The sequence below is a fragment of the Grampus griseus genome (assembly GCF_964374135.1).
Source record: "Grampus griseus genome assembly, chromosome: 5".
In the NCBI taxonomy this organism is placed as follows: domain Eukaryota; kingdom Metazoa; phylum Chordata; class Mammalia; order Artiodactyla; family Delphinidae; genus Grampus; species Grampus griseus.
The window spans coordinates 30,804,844-30,821,067 of record NC_138998.1 but is presented as its reverse complement, the minus strand read 5'-3'; the positions used below and the strand labels follow the sequence as shown (position 1 = coordinate 30,821,067).

The window sequence follows — 16,224 nt, the reverse complement described above, 5'->3', positions numbered from 1 at the left end:
CTCACATAAAGAGGAGCAGACAGGAGCTGGAGACCAGTCACAATGGAAATGCACTAGTTAAGAAGAAAACTCCCAAGGATCAGCCATAAATGATGCTCTGGTTAGGAAAAAGGCCAAAATCATCAACACAGCTCACAAGGCCTTGCAGGATCCCAACCCTCCCTGCAAAAACCCTATGTCCAGCCACATCTCAAGCCAGTCTCTCCCACACCCTCCACATTTCAGTCATGTTCTACTCATCAATTTGAAAAGTGTGTCTTAGTCATTTTTTAATATATAAATTTATTTACTTATTTTATTTATTTTTGGCTGTGTTGGGTCTTTGTTGCTGCCTGTGGGATTTCCTCTAGTTGCAGTGACCAGGGACTACTCTTTGTTGCAGTGCACGGGTTTCACATTGAGGTGGCTTCTCCTGTTGCGGAGCACGGGATGTAGGTGCGCAGGCTTCCGTAGTTGTGGGGCGTGGGCTTCAGTAGCTGTGGCTCGTGGGCTCTAGAGCGCAGGCTCAGTAGTTGTGGCACACGGGCTTAGTTGCTCCGTGTCATGTGGGATCTTCCTGGACCAGAGATCGAACCTGTGACCCCTGCGTTGGCAGGTAGATTCTTAACCGCTGCGCCACCAGGGAAGCCTGCCTTAGTCTTTCTTATCTTAGAGTCTTTGCATGTGCTGTTCCATCTCCTGGAACACTCTTTTCCCCACCACCATCTGGCCCACACGTGCTCATTCTTCAGGTCTGTGGAAAAAAACAAAGCCCAACCAAATGAGAACAAGCAAAAACTATGTATCCAGAGCTTGCTACAGCAAGAGAGCCACTACCTCTTGAGTTTTGACAGTCTCAAAGGCAGGCAGAGGAGTAGGAAAGCTTTATAACAGAAAAAGGGAAGGTTTCAGGTGTGCCCTTATTGGAGGCTGTTGGCAAGGGAAAGCTGTAGGTGGGAAAACTAGAAGTAGGGCATTCTATGTGATTGGTTAGGAGCACAGATTTGACTTTCTCTGGTTGATCCTAAGTTGGAAGTAAGGACAAAAAGTAGGGAAGCTGTCAGTTATTAATCAAGTCCTGGCCATTTGGGGCCAATTGTTATATGAGTTATTGTTTGGCTTTCTGGACTGGTTGTTAGAGAGAGTGGTCTGACTTCCTATAAGTATGACATAGATAGCAGGCTGGCCGCCCAGGCTGGTTACTGTAGATAATAGGCTGGTTTCCTGGGCTGATTGCTGCAGATGATGGGTCAGAGTTCTATTTTACATAGGATTTGACAATGGTCTATTTGTATATTTAGTCTCTCAGGTCTCAGTTCACAGCATTTCCTCCTGGAAGACTTCCCCAACCCCCAGATCAGGGTAGGTCCACCTGTAATATGTAACTGCAGCTTCCTGAATTTCTCTTTCCTAATTCTCAGCAAACTTGTAATTAGTACTTGCCGAATAGGTTATAATCTCCATGAGGGTAGGGACTATATTTTTTTATTATTCATTTTCTATGCTCAGCACCAAACAAAGGGCTTAGCATAGAGTAGGGGCTCAATAAAAAAAAATTATTACATAGATGGATGGATGGATGCATGGATGCATGGCTAGGAGGATGGTTGAATGGATGTCTGACCTTTGCAGAGCTGAGGGCAATGTTCTGCTGCTTATCAGCTGACAAATTTCCAGAAACTTCTGCAAAGAGTAGCTGAAGGCATGAGTTCCATATTGGTTCTGCCCCCTGAGCCATTACGCCATTCAAACAAAGCCACTTAACAGCGAAAATAAGGTCCCATTCCTTATTGAGCCACCAAAGGTGTGACATTCAAGTTTAGCTATCAGTAATTTTCCAACCATGGGTCCAACCTATCTGGGATCTGACATCTACCTTGGTGTCTCCATCTTAAGCTACATTTCCTCCTAAGCATGGATCACTGACAATCTCCTACAAAATACTCCACTGGATCCTGGTGCTCCTCATTTAGGAAGGCTACCATAAACCTGCCAGCTGTAACATATCTTGCTGATCTGACCCAATGGTGACCCACAGTGCTCTCTGTATGCGCTGTTTTCTTTTATTTTCCAACCTCTGAAGATTGTCAGAATTCTGCCTGCCTAAGCAATAAATCCATCTTTTCAGGGATCAATTGCAGTGGCTGGCTGCAAAAGCTGGAAATCCAATTAACTGCAAAATAAATAAAAAATGAAAAATACACTGAAGCCGTGGCATAAATCAGCTAGAAAATGTTCTGCACATTAAAATAAACAAGGAGAAATTTCAACTTCATTTGTCTTCTTTTTTTAAACCCCATTATTGATAAATTTAGCCTTGGTTCCAATTTTGTCATAGCCATGATTTGCTCAAGTGTAGATCTGTGGGGATGGCTATCTCTGTTCTAATTATACCCTGCAGGCACTCTCCGGAGAGGAGCCAACTCGGCTAGGATTACCTTGGTGCCATATGTAAAACTTTAGGCCCCCTCTCCCTTCATCTTTTTGCACCACATGTGTTCTTAAAGGGGCATAAATCTGCTCTAACGTTGCGTGGGAAATATGAGTTATTTTAGCTTTCTGGGACATTTTGAAAAGGACAGAGTTTTCATCAGTTGGCTAAGTGAAAGGCCTTATGCCTCACTGCTACTAGGTCTGCTGGGCTGCAGCCGTGACACACAGAGCCCATGGGCACTGGACAACCTTCTCAATGTGGACAAGTGGGTTGAGTGTCTCATGGCAATTAACCTCCCTCCAGGCTCTAGCCCCAGGCTTCTTGTCAATGTCCTGGAAAGGGGCCCCCCAAGGTACCCAGCAACCTGAGGAAGCCACTTGGAGAAAACAGACCAGCAAAGGCATGGAGGGAAAGGCCACTTGAGTCCCATCTGTAACTGGAACACAGATTTGTTTCCTGCGGATGTTCTGATAGAGGACAATCGAGGGTGGCGATCCCTCTTCACAACGTGTGGCTGGAGTCCAGAGTGGGAGGGCTCTGTCACTGACTCACTGTGTGACTTCAAACAGTCCTGAGCTGCTCTGGATCTGTTTCCTTGTGTGTAAATGAGCAGATTGAAAGAGAGGCTGCCAAGGCCCTTCCAGGTCCCAATGTCTGTGATTCCATATTTGGTGAGTTAAAGCACATGTTTTATTCAAGGAAGATAAGAGTATTCTTACTTTGATGAACTATAAACTAGCTCTTCTATCCTTCCCTTTTCCTTGATACCCTGCTGTGTCATCACTGAATTTGCCATTTCTGAATTCTAAGCATTATACAGACAACAGGTGTTTGTCAGTGATGTTCCCATGGAAAAGAGGAAAACCAAAAGCCGACTGTTTCTCAACATTTCTTATCAGAAAAACAAATGACTCAGCATTGCTCAAAACACACACACACACACACACACACACACACACACACACACACACACACTTTCACTTCACCCTACCTCCAAATGCTCCTTGGTTAAAACCAATGATATCAACAAATGTGAGAAGAAACCTCTGCCATCCTTCAAAATGCACCCATGTGAACAGTTTTCTATTCAAATCACAAATTTTCTGTTATCCTTAGCTGGTTATTGATTTGGTTTTACTAAAAAATATTGCCTTATTTTCTAAACTTATTTAGAAAATTCTATTTACCCAAAAACAAAACCAAAAGAAAATGAATAGGTTGATGGGAAGCCATAACCATTGGAAACCCAGTCATTACTACCTAGAGGTATTTCCACGGTCGTAAACTAAATTTGCTGCCGTAGTAAACACAAAACACACAGGACCAGGGGTCTCTCCTTAACTGTAGCTGGAGAGGTCAAAGTTATGCAAGGAAATTCCTAGAAACAAGTCTCGATATAACACAGACATAAATTCACCCTCTTATCGTCAATCCTGATAGCTCTATTATTTTTTCCTTAACACTAACTCTAGGCTAGGCACTGTGTTTGGCACAAGGCAAACAGCCAAAGCCTGCCTTCTTGAAGTTTACAGAGGGTGATACATATATCCAGGGAACAAGGAAGCAATGGGTTAACTTCATGCAAAGCAATCGGTTATTTAGCATAGTGTAGTCAGTAGTTTTGTTAACCTATGACTGCATTTTTCTATTTTCATCTATTGGTGTTGCCATCAAGAAGGCAGCAGGAGGGACTTCCCTGGTGGCGCAGTGGTTAAGAATCTGCCTGCAAATGCAGGGAACACAGGTTCAAGTCCTGGTCCAGGAAGATCCCACATGCTGCGGAGCAACTAAGCCCATGAGCCACAACTACTGAGCCTGTGCTCTGGAGCCCACGAGCCACAAGTACTGAGCCCACACACCTAGAGCCTGGGTTTTACAGCAAGAGAAGCCACCGCAATGAGAAGCCCGCACACCGCAACAAAGAGTAGACCCTCTCACCGCAACTAGAGAAAGCCCACGCAACAACGAAGACCCAACACAGCCAAAAATAAATAATAAATAAATTTATTTTTTAAAAAAAAGGAAGAAGGCAGCAGGAGCCTAAGGCTCTTATCTTTCCAATCCCTCTCTCTTCTCCAAGGCAGGTAGTTACAAGTACCAAATAAGTTTCTATTCTCACTGTGGAGTTTTTTGGTTTAAAACTGTTTATTGGGGGCTTCCCTGGTGGCACAGTGGTTGAGAGTCCGCCTGCCGATGCAGGGGACACGGGTTCGTACTCCGGTCCGGGAAGATCCCACATGCCGCGGAATGGCTGGGCCTGTGAGCCGTGGCGGCTGAGCCTGCATTTCCGGAGCCTGTGCTCCACAACAGGAGAGGCCACAATGGTGAGAGGCCCGCGTACCACTAAAAAAAAAACAAAAACAAAACTGTTTATTGATCAATAAAAAAGTAGAAAATCAAAAAGTCATTGTCTGGGGGAACTGTACTAGTAATTTTACAGCCGGCTAGATAGTAAGGAGAGATTACAAATGTTAGTAGGCGGGAGACCCAGCTCCTGCTGAAAACAAGTCAATTCTGACAAAAATCCAACCACCATTACTGACCTTGGAGAGCACTGCGCAAGGTCAGTGGCAGAATGAATATGATTATATTGGTCCTGATCCCAGTCTGTTTACCAGCTCTAAAAAAAAGTGGACAGACATCATATGTACTCCCATATGCTTAAAAGTAATAAACACTGTAAATAACAGACTCGAGTCCTCAAAAGAATGCAAAAGAAAATGTACATAGGATTTAGAACAACATTTTTAAATAGATTTTTAATTTAATTTTTAAAATAGGACTGTCACTGGGACATATTGTTGCCACCGTAACTATTTATATTAATAACTCTGACTCACCCAGCAAGTCTTCGTAAGCTCAGAGAGTCTACTGGCAGTGTTCATTCATTCTTTCAGTCATCCTTCCTCCCATCTGCTCAAAACAAGGACTGCTGGGAGCATGAGTATCTGGAACTTCCAGAGCAGTCCCTTTGCCCTTGTCCTTAAATCTAACAATGACCTTCACCTTGATTCCTCCAAGGAGAACGTTCATTCCAATCTACTCAGTACCTTTCCCTCCACCTACTTGCCTTATTTCTCCTTAAACCTCTCTGTGTCCATAACCCAGATCTCCCTAAAATAACTGGGCTCAAATGTTTCCAATACCCTCTTCTGTCTGTTTGTATCCTCACCCACTTCTCTTGCCTCCATGGCTTCCACTAGTCACCATTTTAATTCTATTATATCCACCTTCAACTCCTCTGTTGCCTACTGAATGAAGCCCCAGACTTGATCTCTTCTGTCAGCTTTCCTTACTCTATAGCAGACAGATTACATGAATTATCATAAATATCATCAGGCACAAGTGCCTTCCCAGAGAGGCAGCACGCTCTGGGTCTAAACAGTCATCCAGAGACTTCCCTGGTGGCCCAGTGGGTAAGACTCTGCGATCCCAATGCAGGGACCAGGGTTCAATCCCTGGTCAGGGAACTAGATCCCACATGCTTCAGTGAAGATCCCACATGCCATAACAAAGACCTGGTGCAGCCAAATTAAATAAATAAATAAATAGTCATCCAACCATAAATTTTAGTTATAACGATCCCTGGAGGATGGCAATGGGATAAGTGAAGGGCCACCTGTGTGGATTGTCTCAACAGGCAGGGTTCCCACCTATTCCCAGGTGAGCTATCATCTTCACGTTTATGGCAAGGCTCTTGGTCTTCAGTCCTGAAACCCAAAACATAGGTGTCACCTCTCGGCTCTGATCACATTCCATCAGGAATAGCCGGCTAAAGAGGTAGGGTATAGTCATGATCATTATCCAACATCTCAGCTTATCATTTTCCAGGAAAGATCAGCTCTTGATGGAGTGGCACCCTGGACAGATGGGGAGGAAAGAAAGAGGAGAGGCTCCCAGCACAAGGCTCTGTCTATGGCGGCCAGGCCAAGATAGGCAGCATGATGGAGAGTCCTAGCAGGCAAGTGGAGCTTAAGGACACACCATACTTCCAGTAACAGGCATTGAAGAATTGAAGAAGAAGAGAAAGATGAGAGGGTCATTACAGAGGCAAGTTCTCCACTTTTTTCTTTGGTCAAAGGGAGCCTGGGGTGTGTTCTGGGAGGGCAGCAAGCCACAGAAGTGGGGACCAAATACCTTCCTCTCCTCCTGTCTCACCAGGGAGACAGGCTGTCCCTTCAGGGGGAAGAGCGAGCTAACTGAGGGTTCTCCTTACTGTCTTTGGGCGTCATGGACCCTGATATCAAGAGCTCGAGGGCAGCTTTGACTCCACATCTAGAATCCATGGAGGTGAGGACTTCAGCTTGAGCCTGAAGATTCAGATATGAGGGGTCTCTTCATGTGGAGAACTAAGGACCCTCTAAAGCAAGTCCTATCCTAGCGATTGTCATACTGAGTGAAGTAAGTCAGACAGAGAAAGACATATCAGATGCTATTGCTTATGTGTGGAATCTAAAAAAATTTATTTACAAAACAGAAGTAGAGTCACAGATGTAGAAAACAAGCTCATGGTTACCAGGGGGTAAGAGGGGGTAGGGATAAATTGGGAGATTGAGATTGACATATACACCCTACTATGTATAAAATAGATAACTAATGAGAACCTACTGTATAGCACAGGGAACTCTACTCAGTACTCTGTAATGGCCTATATGGGAAAAGAATCTAAAATAAAGAGTGGTTATATGTATGTGTATAACTGATTCACTTTTCTGTATACCTGAAACTAACTCAACACTGTAAATCAACTATACTCCAATAAAATTTTTTTAAAAATCAATATAAACATTAATGTAAACTATAATTAAGGATGATAAAAAATGAAATAAAATAAGTCCTACCTGAGAAAAGAGAGAAAAGAGGTACAGAAGTTTGGTTCAAGCGTAATGGGCTGCAACCAGAGATGACACTCTCAGTCATCCTTAGCTCCAGGCCCAGCGACTTACACCATGACCTAGAGCGGCAGTGACAAGAGTCAGCAACCTATGAGTCAGAGCTGGAGAGAGAAAGTGGTGAAAGTATCAAATACCCATGTACCAGTCATACCTGAGATTCCCCCAGGAGCTCCCAGAGCCATTGGCAGGACTTGTGGCAGGGACCTGGAGCAGAGAATACTGACTGGTGGGGACAAGAAACATGGGTGGGAGCTGCCAGCCAAAGATACATCCTTGCAAAGGGCCCCAAGTTTTCAGCCCAATACGTCTCTTCCCTCAGACTTTGGAGACAGCCCTGGTTGGGAATGTGGAGAATGGGTGTCAGAACATCCTCCAGGGAAGGAAGTTTGTGATATATGAGTTGTCCCCACATACGCAGGTACTCACGTCACAACCCTAACCCCACAGATATAGCAAAAGATGACATCACTCACATCCTGGTATCTTTAGCTACAGCTACTGTTGATGGACTCTGGTCAAAGAACAAAAAGGGCAGAGAGGCCTGATGAGGAGATGGAAAGACCCATATGACTGAGTTGATGTGACGTGGTTAATTAAGGAAGACACCATACATCAAATTCCATCAGAATCTTTATCATTTTCTATGCAATTTGGGCCTGAATGTCTTAAGCTCTGGGCTGAAGTCAGGAGTACAGCTCTTTATCTTCCTCTGAAGGATGGCAAGGTCACCTTGTGCCTGCCAGTAAACTTCACTGACTCTCCATAACTCCAACTGCAATAAGAAGAAACTAATACCTGTGAATTATAGAGAGGTTTTAAAGGCTGACAGCATTTTCCAAATTATTTAGGGGTTAGAAGGGGAGACATTTTCTGAATCCAGAGTATTGTTACAGCAGAATTGAGGCTTTTTAGAGCTGAAAGTGTTCCTTCCATTTTACAGATCCTAGGATACTGAGGCTCAGAGCAAGAAAGTGACTTCTCTGAGATCACACAGTCTGTCAGTGACAGTCTGAGAATAAGGAGCTGAATCTCCTTATTCAGCATCTGAATAAGGATGCATGTCTCCTGGATTCAGCTGGGGCATGCAGATTGACCTGCTGGATTTTTTGACAATGAACAAACACACGAACAACAAATATGAACCATTTACTATGCCCAAAGAATGCAGCTCTCCAGAAAAAAAGCATCTTCTTAGAAGCCTTTCAACATTGATTTTCCAAACCCTTCTGCCACTGAAACTTCTTCAGGCAGGCCCACATCATTTTTTTGGTCTTTTTTTCCAAAGGAATAACAAGTTCTTTCTTCCAGTTTCTACTTAATAATGCTGCAGTAGTGAACTTTTTCCTTCCCTCATTAAAGTAGCCCTGGATTGGGTCAGAGGAAAGCTGATTTGAGGTCTCCGCCTTTGTAACCAAGCCCTGGTTTTTTTTGTTTGTTTGTTTGTTTTTGTGGTACGCAGGCCTCTCACTGTTGTGGCCTCTCCTGTTGCGGAGCACAGGCTCCAGATGCGCAGGCCCAGCCGCTCCGCGGCATGTGAGATCTTCCCGGACCGGGACACGAACCCGTGTCCCCTGCATCGGCAGGCAGACTCTCAACCACTGCGCCACCCGGGAAGCCCCCAAGCCCTGGCCTTTAACTGGGATCTCCTCGGCAGCATCCCTGTTGCCCGTAGCAGGAAGACATCTTCCACTGGGTTATGAATTCTGATTTTTTTACCTTAAGTCTTGAGCACTCCCTACAAATAAAATTTTAATATAATTGGTTTCGGTGCACGTAGGAGCCTTTTAATTACCCTCTGAAAGATGCTTAGGCAACAGCTTGCTATTATGTTAAACAGTGTCAGCATCTGTACTGTAAATACAAACTTTGCACACCCATATTTGCCTTTCACTGTTTTTTCTCTAAGGAGACTTCTTTGGGAGTACAGCTTCAATCCAATGGACTGAGTGGACATCATTCCCTTTGGAACACCATCTTTTCTTCTCCTGACTCCCCTCAAAGCTGGATCCTGGCCATTTCAGACACCTCCATAAAACCATGGGGCACCTTGTGATAATTCAGGAGCCGATTACAAAGCGACAGGCTCCCCAGGCAGAGCGTCCTCTCCTCTGCAGCTCATGCCTGGCCATTTCACTGCTCATTAGCCCCTTTTCCAGAGAGTGAGCAGGGAAAACAAAAAGAGATGAAATCCAAACCCATCCATTTGCTTCCTATTAGCTGCTCTAGTTAAAAGTTTAGTGCAGGAGCAGGCTGAAATGATCAATTAATATAAAGTTTGAGGATTGTATCTGCAGCTCATTTGTTTAAGCTCGTCCTTCCTCTTGGAATCATCTATAGTACAAAATGTACTGGCTGCAGGACCAGGCTAAGAAAGTTACTATGATCATTTTGGCCCCAGGAAAGATAATCATGGCAAGCAACTGAGGGAAAACTGACATCAGACTTTCTAAAGCATCCAAAACTTTATGATGTCTCATATAAACTTTTAGAGTTTTTTTAAATTAAATTATAAAATAAACTATCCCATGGCTAGTAAAAACCAAAATAACTGCTTCCCTCTTTGTCTATTCCACTTACAGAAACCCAACTGCAGAGAAAGTCATACTTATAGAAATAATAAATCTTAATAATGCTATCAGGAAAACTGACTTTTAACGACAATGAATTTACACAAGATACTAAGCAAACATTGCAGCAAGCTAATCCAGGCTGTTAAATAAACAATTAAAAGTAATCATGCAAGATAAACCCCTCAGAGAGCAGAAAGATTTTCAAAGGGAATATTTACCTGTGCATAGAGAAAAATGTATATTCAATTTAAAGAAATAGGCTATATCTTCCTCTAGACAAAAAGATTGTTATCTCACGCGTTAATATGTGTTGGTTTATTCTGAACATTATTTGAATATTTCATCAGAAAATTATTTTCCCTCTAGGCACATGGGTTTTTTCTACTATATCCATGTGTATACCCAAGGCTGAAAGCTTTTACAGAAGGAATACTTCTCTAATCTTTGCAAGACATGATAGAATATATGTTACTGAAATTCACTTTATTATCAAATTTGCAAAAACATACCCAAGGCATGCAATGAGGTGTCTCTACACATATGATACAGACTCTACTTCCTGAGTCATTTTAACCAAAACTCAAGGACAAATCACTCGTAAAGCATAGAGAAATTGAGAGACTGAGCTGTTATAGAAGGCAGCTGGGGACTTCCCTGGCAGACCAGTGGTTAAGACTCCATGCTCCCAATGCAGGTGGTGCAGGTTCGAACCCTGGTCGGGGAATTAAGATCCCACATGCCATGCTGCGCGGCCAAAAAATTAAAAGGAAAAAAAAAAAAAAAAAGAAGGCAGCTGGGTTCTAGCCCTGCCTTGTCACCACCAACTGTGGAACCTTGGACCAGCCCCTTCCCTCCCTGGGCCTCTGCAAGAAATGGTCTCAACATGTCCTCTAACTCTAAAGTTTTGTGGTCTGTGAGATAGAGGATCACGCAAGATCAGAAGAAAGCCCAGCCAAGTTAGAGAAGTGCACATTCAAAGTTCAGCTGAGGATAGGAATGATCCTACATGACAGATCCAGGGCTGGAAACCTCTAATTAACTGGAGGTGATGAGGGTGGGTGTGGAGAGGGCATGCTCAGCCCCGAGACTGCAGCTCAGTACTGCTGTTTTATGAATTTCATTATTTCACCTAGATATCATCAGGCTCTAAAAACTCTTTTGTAAGGTGGGGAAAGGATTTAGAAGCCATAATGCTCATCTATTAACCTACAACTGAGGATAGATATTTATAGAAACTGAAATACTCCCCCTAGCTATTCAGAGTAACTGTTCCTGTCATGAGGTAACTAGAGCCCTCAACCAGTCATACAAACATTGCCCAACAAGTACAGAATTAGTTAGAGCTGAGCTGGTGCTGAGAGAGGAAGGAATAGCATATAAAAACCTCTAAGGTCAAATTAAAGAACGTATTCTTAGCCAAGGCTCTCAGACCTGGGCCTGGGCTTCAAGGGATCTGTGACCTTCCCAAAACAGTCAGCAAAACTACATAATGAATATGGCCATGTGCATTTTCCTAAGAAGAGTGTCCATAGCATTCATCAGCTTCTCAAAGAGGTCTGTGATCTCTAAAGGTTCATGAACTATTGGGATATACAGAAGAATAGACTCAAGATAAACAGGGAGGAGACTGAGGCAGCTCTGAAGAGTTTGAAATCAGAGCCAGCTCTGAGGATTCTCTAAGAAAGGTCAAGTTTGGAAGGAAGAGCCAAGCAGAGGCTTGGTCCAGGCCAAATGGGATGCTATAGCACCATCTCCAGGGATCCCTGAAAGGGTCAGGTCCACGGGTCGGACACAATGACTCAGTTGCCACCACAAGAGACTTCACTCACATGTGAGGCTGTAAGGCAAGTAGGTCACCAGGGCTCCTGTAAATCCCGCTGAACAGTGAAGACAATTCTAAAGGATTACTCACAAACAGATGGAAGGCATCAGACTGATTCCCATTCACCCCAGCTTCAGTCTAGCTCATACCCACCTCCTCTGATTGAGCACTGCCCCTCTATCCCATGTTTTCCTTTTTTTCCAAAATCCACCCCTGATTTCTCTATGGGCAAAAGGGACACCATGGGAAGAGAAAATAGGTTTGGCCCCAGGAGGCCAGTGGGAACACATGAGTAGTACCTCTTACAAGAGCTTTTATCAGGGTAGATGGTGGACACTTTGGGCCAAGGTGCCATTCAAATGTAAAGCTGAATTACTTCACTCAGTATGACAATCTCTAGGTCCATCCATGTTGCTGCAAATGGCATTATATCATATGATATCGCTTATATGTGGAATCTAAAAAAAATGGCACAAATGAAAGTATTTACAAAACAGAAATAGAGTCACAGATGTAAAAAACAAACTTATGGTTACCAGGGGGAAGAGGGGGAGGGATAAACTGGGAGATTGGGATTGACATACACACACCACTATATATAAAACAGAGAACTAATAAGAACCTACTGTATAGCACAGGGAACTCAACTCAATACTCTGTAATGACCTATATGGGAAAAGAATCTAAAAAAGAGTGAATCTATGTATATGTATAACTGATTCATTTTGCTGTACACCTGAAACTAACACAGCATTGTAAGTCAACTCTACTCCAATAAAATTTTTTTAAATGTAAAGTTGAATTAATTAAAATGAAAAAAATTTAAAATTAACTCCTTTAATAACACTAGCTGCATTTAAAATGCTCAGTAGCCACATAAGTTTAGTGGCTACTTCTTGGACAATTCAACTATAGAATATTTCCACCATCACAGAAAGTTTTTCTCTAATCCAGTACCAAACTCTGTGACACAAACAGTAATTACAACAGTGATTTAGAGAACAGTAGAGCCTACAGTGAACAGAAATGGGCTCACTGTAAAGGGCTTCAGGGAGGAAATGGGACTTACGTTGAGCCTCAGAGGGTGAGATGAAAGCATGAGAAGGGGCTTTTCATCCGGAAGCCATAGTAAGAACGAAGGCGAGAAGGAGAAGAAACGGGCACAGGCCTAGCTAGAGCCAGGTGCAAGTTCACGATGAACAAATACAGCAGGAATGAATGGATGAATGGCAGGAAACAAGATAAGTAGGCAGGCTGGAGACAGATTGCACAGGCGTTTCAATGCCAGGCACTGTAATTTAGGCATGACAATAATAGCTCCTAACACTGGCCACCACTTATTTAATGCTTATTGTGTTTCAAGCTTTGTACTACGAGATTTACATAAATTATTGAATTTACTCCTCACAGCACCAAGAGGTAAGTGCTATGAACTCTATGATGAGAATGGCAAAAGCAATGACTGGAGAGTTTAGGTAACTAATATCCGAGATCACGCAGCTTGGAAATGGTGGGCTACAATTCAAACAATATGGCTGTTGTGGCCAGTGCTTCCACCTTACACTTTCCTGTGCCCTGCCTGGCTTCCAAACAACTTTCTTTTTAATTAAAAAGGGCCTTTCGGACTTCCCTGGTGGTGCAGTGGTTAAGAATCCACCTGCCAATGCAGGGGACACAGGTTCGATCCTGGTCCGGGAAGCTCCCACATGCCATGGAGCAACTAATACTGTGTGCCACAACTACTGAGCCTGCGCTCTAGAGCCCGCCAGCCACAACTACTGAGCCCGAGTGCTACAACTACTGAGCCCGCACGCCTAGAGCCCATGCTCTGCAACAAGAGAAGCCACCACAATGAGAAGCCCGCGCACTGCAACGAAGAGTAGCCCCCGCTCGTTGCAACTAGAGAAAGCCCGCGCAACAAAGACCCAACACAGCCAAAAATAAATAAATAAAATTAAAAAAAAAAAAAAAGAAGGGCTTTTGCCTCCACCCTTTGCACTGTATATCAACGGTTTCTAAGGCATCTCTTCTGGAAGTCCCTTTACTTTTTCTAACACTTAGGGGAAAATACTTTCTTAACGGGGCCCCAGTCCTTAGTAGTTTAGACTGTGTGGCATCAGCAAGGACAGGAACATGGTGGAAGGGATTTGGAAAATGGCACAGATTGGCCCAATTATGAAGATAAGAGACATCTAGAAGAAGAGGCTGGTGTATTCAAGGCCTCACCAACTTTTCAATTGCTCTCTAGGCCACTTCAGAGCCCCACACACCCATCAGGTGCAGGGCAGGATTCCTGGCTCCATGGGCTCCTGGCCCCTTCATGGCCCCTGTCATCATCTCTCATTCCTCCAAGGAACTTGTTGGCTACCTTCTTTTGCAGGTTTGGGTTTTGGAGTTTGCACATATGGACCCTTCCCTCTTATAACCATGACTACAATCTGAGCTGGCTGCTCCTGGGCCGACCCAGCCTTGGACTGTGACCATAAATTGGAACAAAAGGCTTCCCACGGGAGAAAGACGTTAACGTGCTTTTCCATGCCTCTGTGCTTTTTCTATAGAAATAGAATACTTTATTATGTTAACAAAGCGTGACAATTCATCTCAAATTATTATAGATAAAAATTGATTACAGCGTTTAGAGCGAGATTAAAGAAATACATATACCTCATTGCTACTTTTAACAGCAATCATTCACTGCTTAATCTAATCTTGGCACTTGCCCAAAACTTCATTAGAATTCAACCTGTGTCTTTCCTGAGAGTTTAAATCCTGTTTAGGGTTGGTACTTGGTTTTTTTTTTTCTTCAGGGCGTTAGAGATTTGGGCACCAGTAAATATTTCACGTGGTTTCTCTCCAGCTTTCCACAATCTTAGCTGCCTTCATACAGCTTCTCAATGAGGTGGTGCCCTGCTATGTTCTAACAACCTAATTAACAGTCTTGCTGTCTAATTATTCTGCTCTTCTGTGTGAGAGACTGATCTTCTACTCCACACCATTTACCAACAGGCAAAAAGAGAAAGTGGTTAGATTCATGCCACATACCCATGGTGTGGAGCATACACACACACACACACACACACACACACACACACGAGTAGTTTTTCTTTTCATCTAGTGAGAAGGGTATGATTTCACACAAAGAGGAAGTCCTTCTTCAACCAGCCCTTCTGTCCATGAGAGTCAAATGTTCGTTTTCTTACTTGCTTGTTTAATAAGGGCTAAAAACCTCCAATTCATTCACAATCCTTGTTCTACCTAAACCATATTTAAGCAGAATATAATATTTTAAAACCAAGATGGAGATGTTTTTCTTTAATATCTTATTTTAGTAGGTTGTCAGGTATAAGGGTAAAACATCCTATTCCTATATACAAAAATAGAATTCAAATTTGTACATCATGAGAATCAGTTCCTTCTGAGTTCTATAAAGAAAGGTGCTCTTATAACAGAAACAGAATCACAGGGTGTGCCAAATGCTGACTGACAAATGAAGGGCTGGATGTGGGAAATCATCATCTTGCAAACACCAGAGCAAAGATTGGTCCAAGCAAGAATCATCAATGGTTGCTAAATCTGGAGGGAATTGTTGATGAGGAACAGAATGTCTTCATGGTCTTAAAGGGTCTCCTGAGAGGTGGATAGGGAACAAAATTAGCATCACTAGTGAGAGGCAGCTGGATTTTGTGTGCCTCCAGATGTGATGCTATCTGAAGATTATGCCTGTATTATAACCTGAAGCTGACCATCAAGAAACATCAAAGTAAAAATGAAAAACATTCTGTATACATATATTAAAAAGGACTGAATTCTTCAAAAAGGCCAATGTCTTCAAAAACAAAGAAAGGCTATAGAAATGTTCCAGATAAAGAGACTAAAAACATAACAACTAATTGGAATGCTAGAGCCGTGGGGAGAAAATGCCACAAGGGACATTACTGTGTCAACTGAAAAAATCGAAATATAGTAGGTAGATTAGATCAAAGTATTGTATCAATGTTAAATGTCATGAAATTGATAACTGTATTGTGGTTACGAGGCTATTCTTAGTCTTAGGAAATACACACTGAGGTATACCACCTTCATTCAAATTGTTCAGAAAAGAAATTATGTCTGTGTATTTATGTGTTAGAGAGCACGTCCGCACTCACAAGCGATAAAGCAAATCCAGCAAAATGTTAAGATACGTGAATATGGGGAAAGAGTATATGGGTGTTCTGTGTTCACCCCTTATTCTTGCAACTTTACTATGAGTTTTAAATTATTTCAAATAAAAAGTTAACAACCACACACACACACACACACACACACACACACACACGAAAATCTTGTGAGGGAATACTCAAGGAGAGAAAGAGGACAAACCATCTCCATCCTTAACGTTCTCCCAGGGAGGACCACTGTCTTCACTTACCCCATCCCCCTCCCTCCTCTAGGAGAGATGACCACTGTCACCACAACTGTTCTGGTGGCAGTTTACTCTTCCTACCAATCTTGGCTTAGATTTTAATAAGTATCTTTTTTATC

At 43.0% G+C, this 16,224-nt stretch overlaps 1 long non-coding RNA gene across 3 annotated transcripts; it reads right to left on the bottom strand.

The window, feature by feature from the left end:
- Positions 1-322: 322 nt before the first annotated feature.
- Positions 323-12,905, bottom strand: LOC309822957. 3 transcript variants are annotated; one of them, XR_014296786.1, is made up of 3 exons: positions 12,770-12,905; positions 12,000-12,158; positions 323-733 (listed from the first exon to the last, which is right to left on the bottom strand). It is a non-coding gene; the product is annotated as an uncharacterized lncRNA (long non-coding RNA). The 3 variants fall into 3 exon arrangements; XR_014296787.1 differs by lacking the exon at positions 323-733 and adding an exon at positions 4,563-4,756; XR_014296788.1 differs by lacking the exon at positions 323-733 and adding an exon at positions 4,970-5,033.
- Between the last annotated feature and the right edge of the window lie 3,319 nt (positions 12,906-16,224).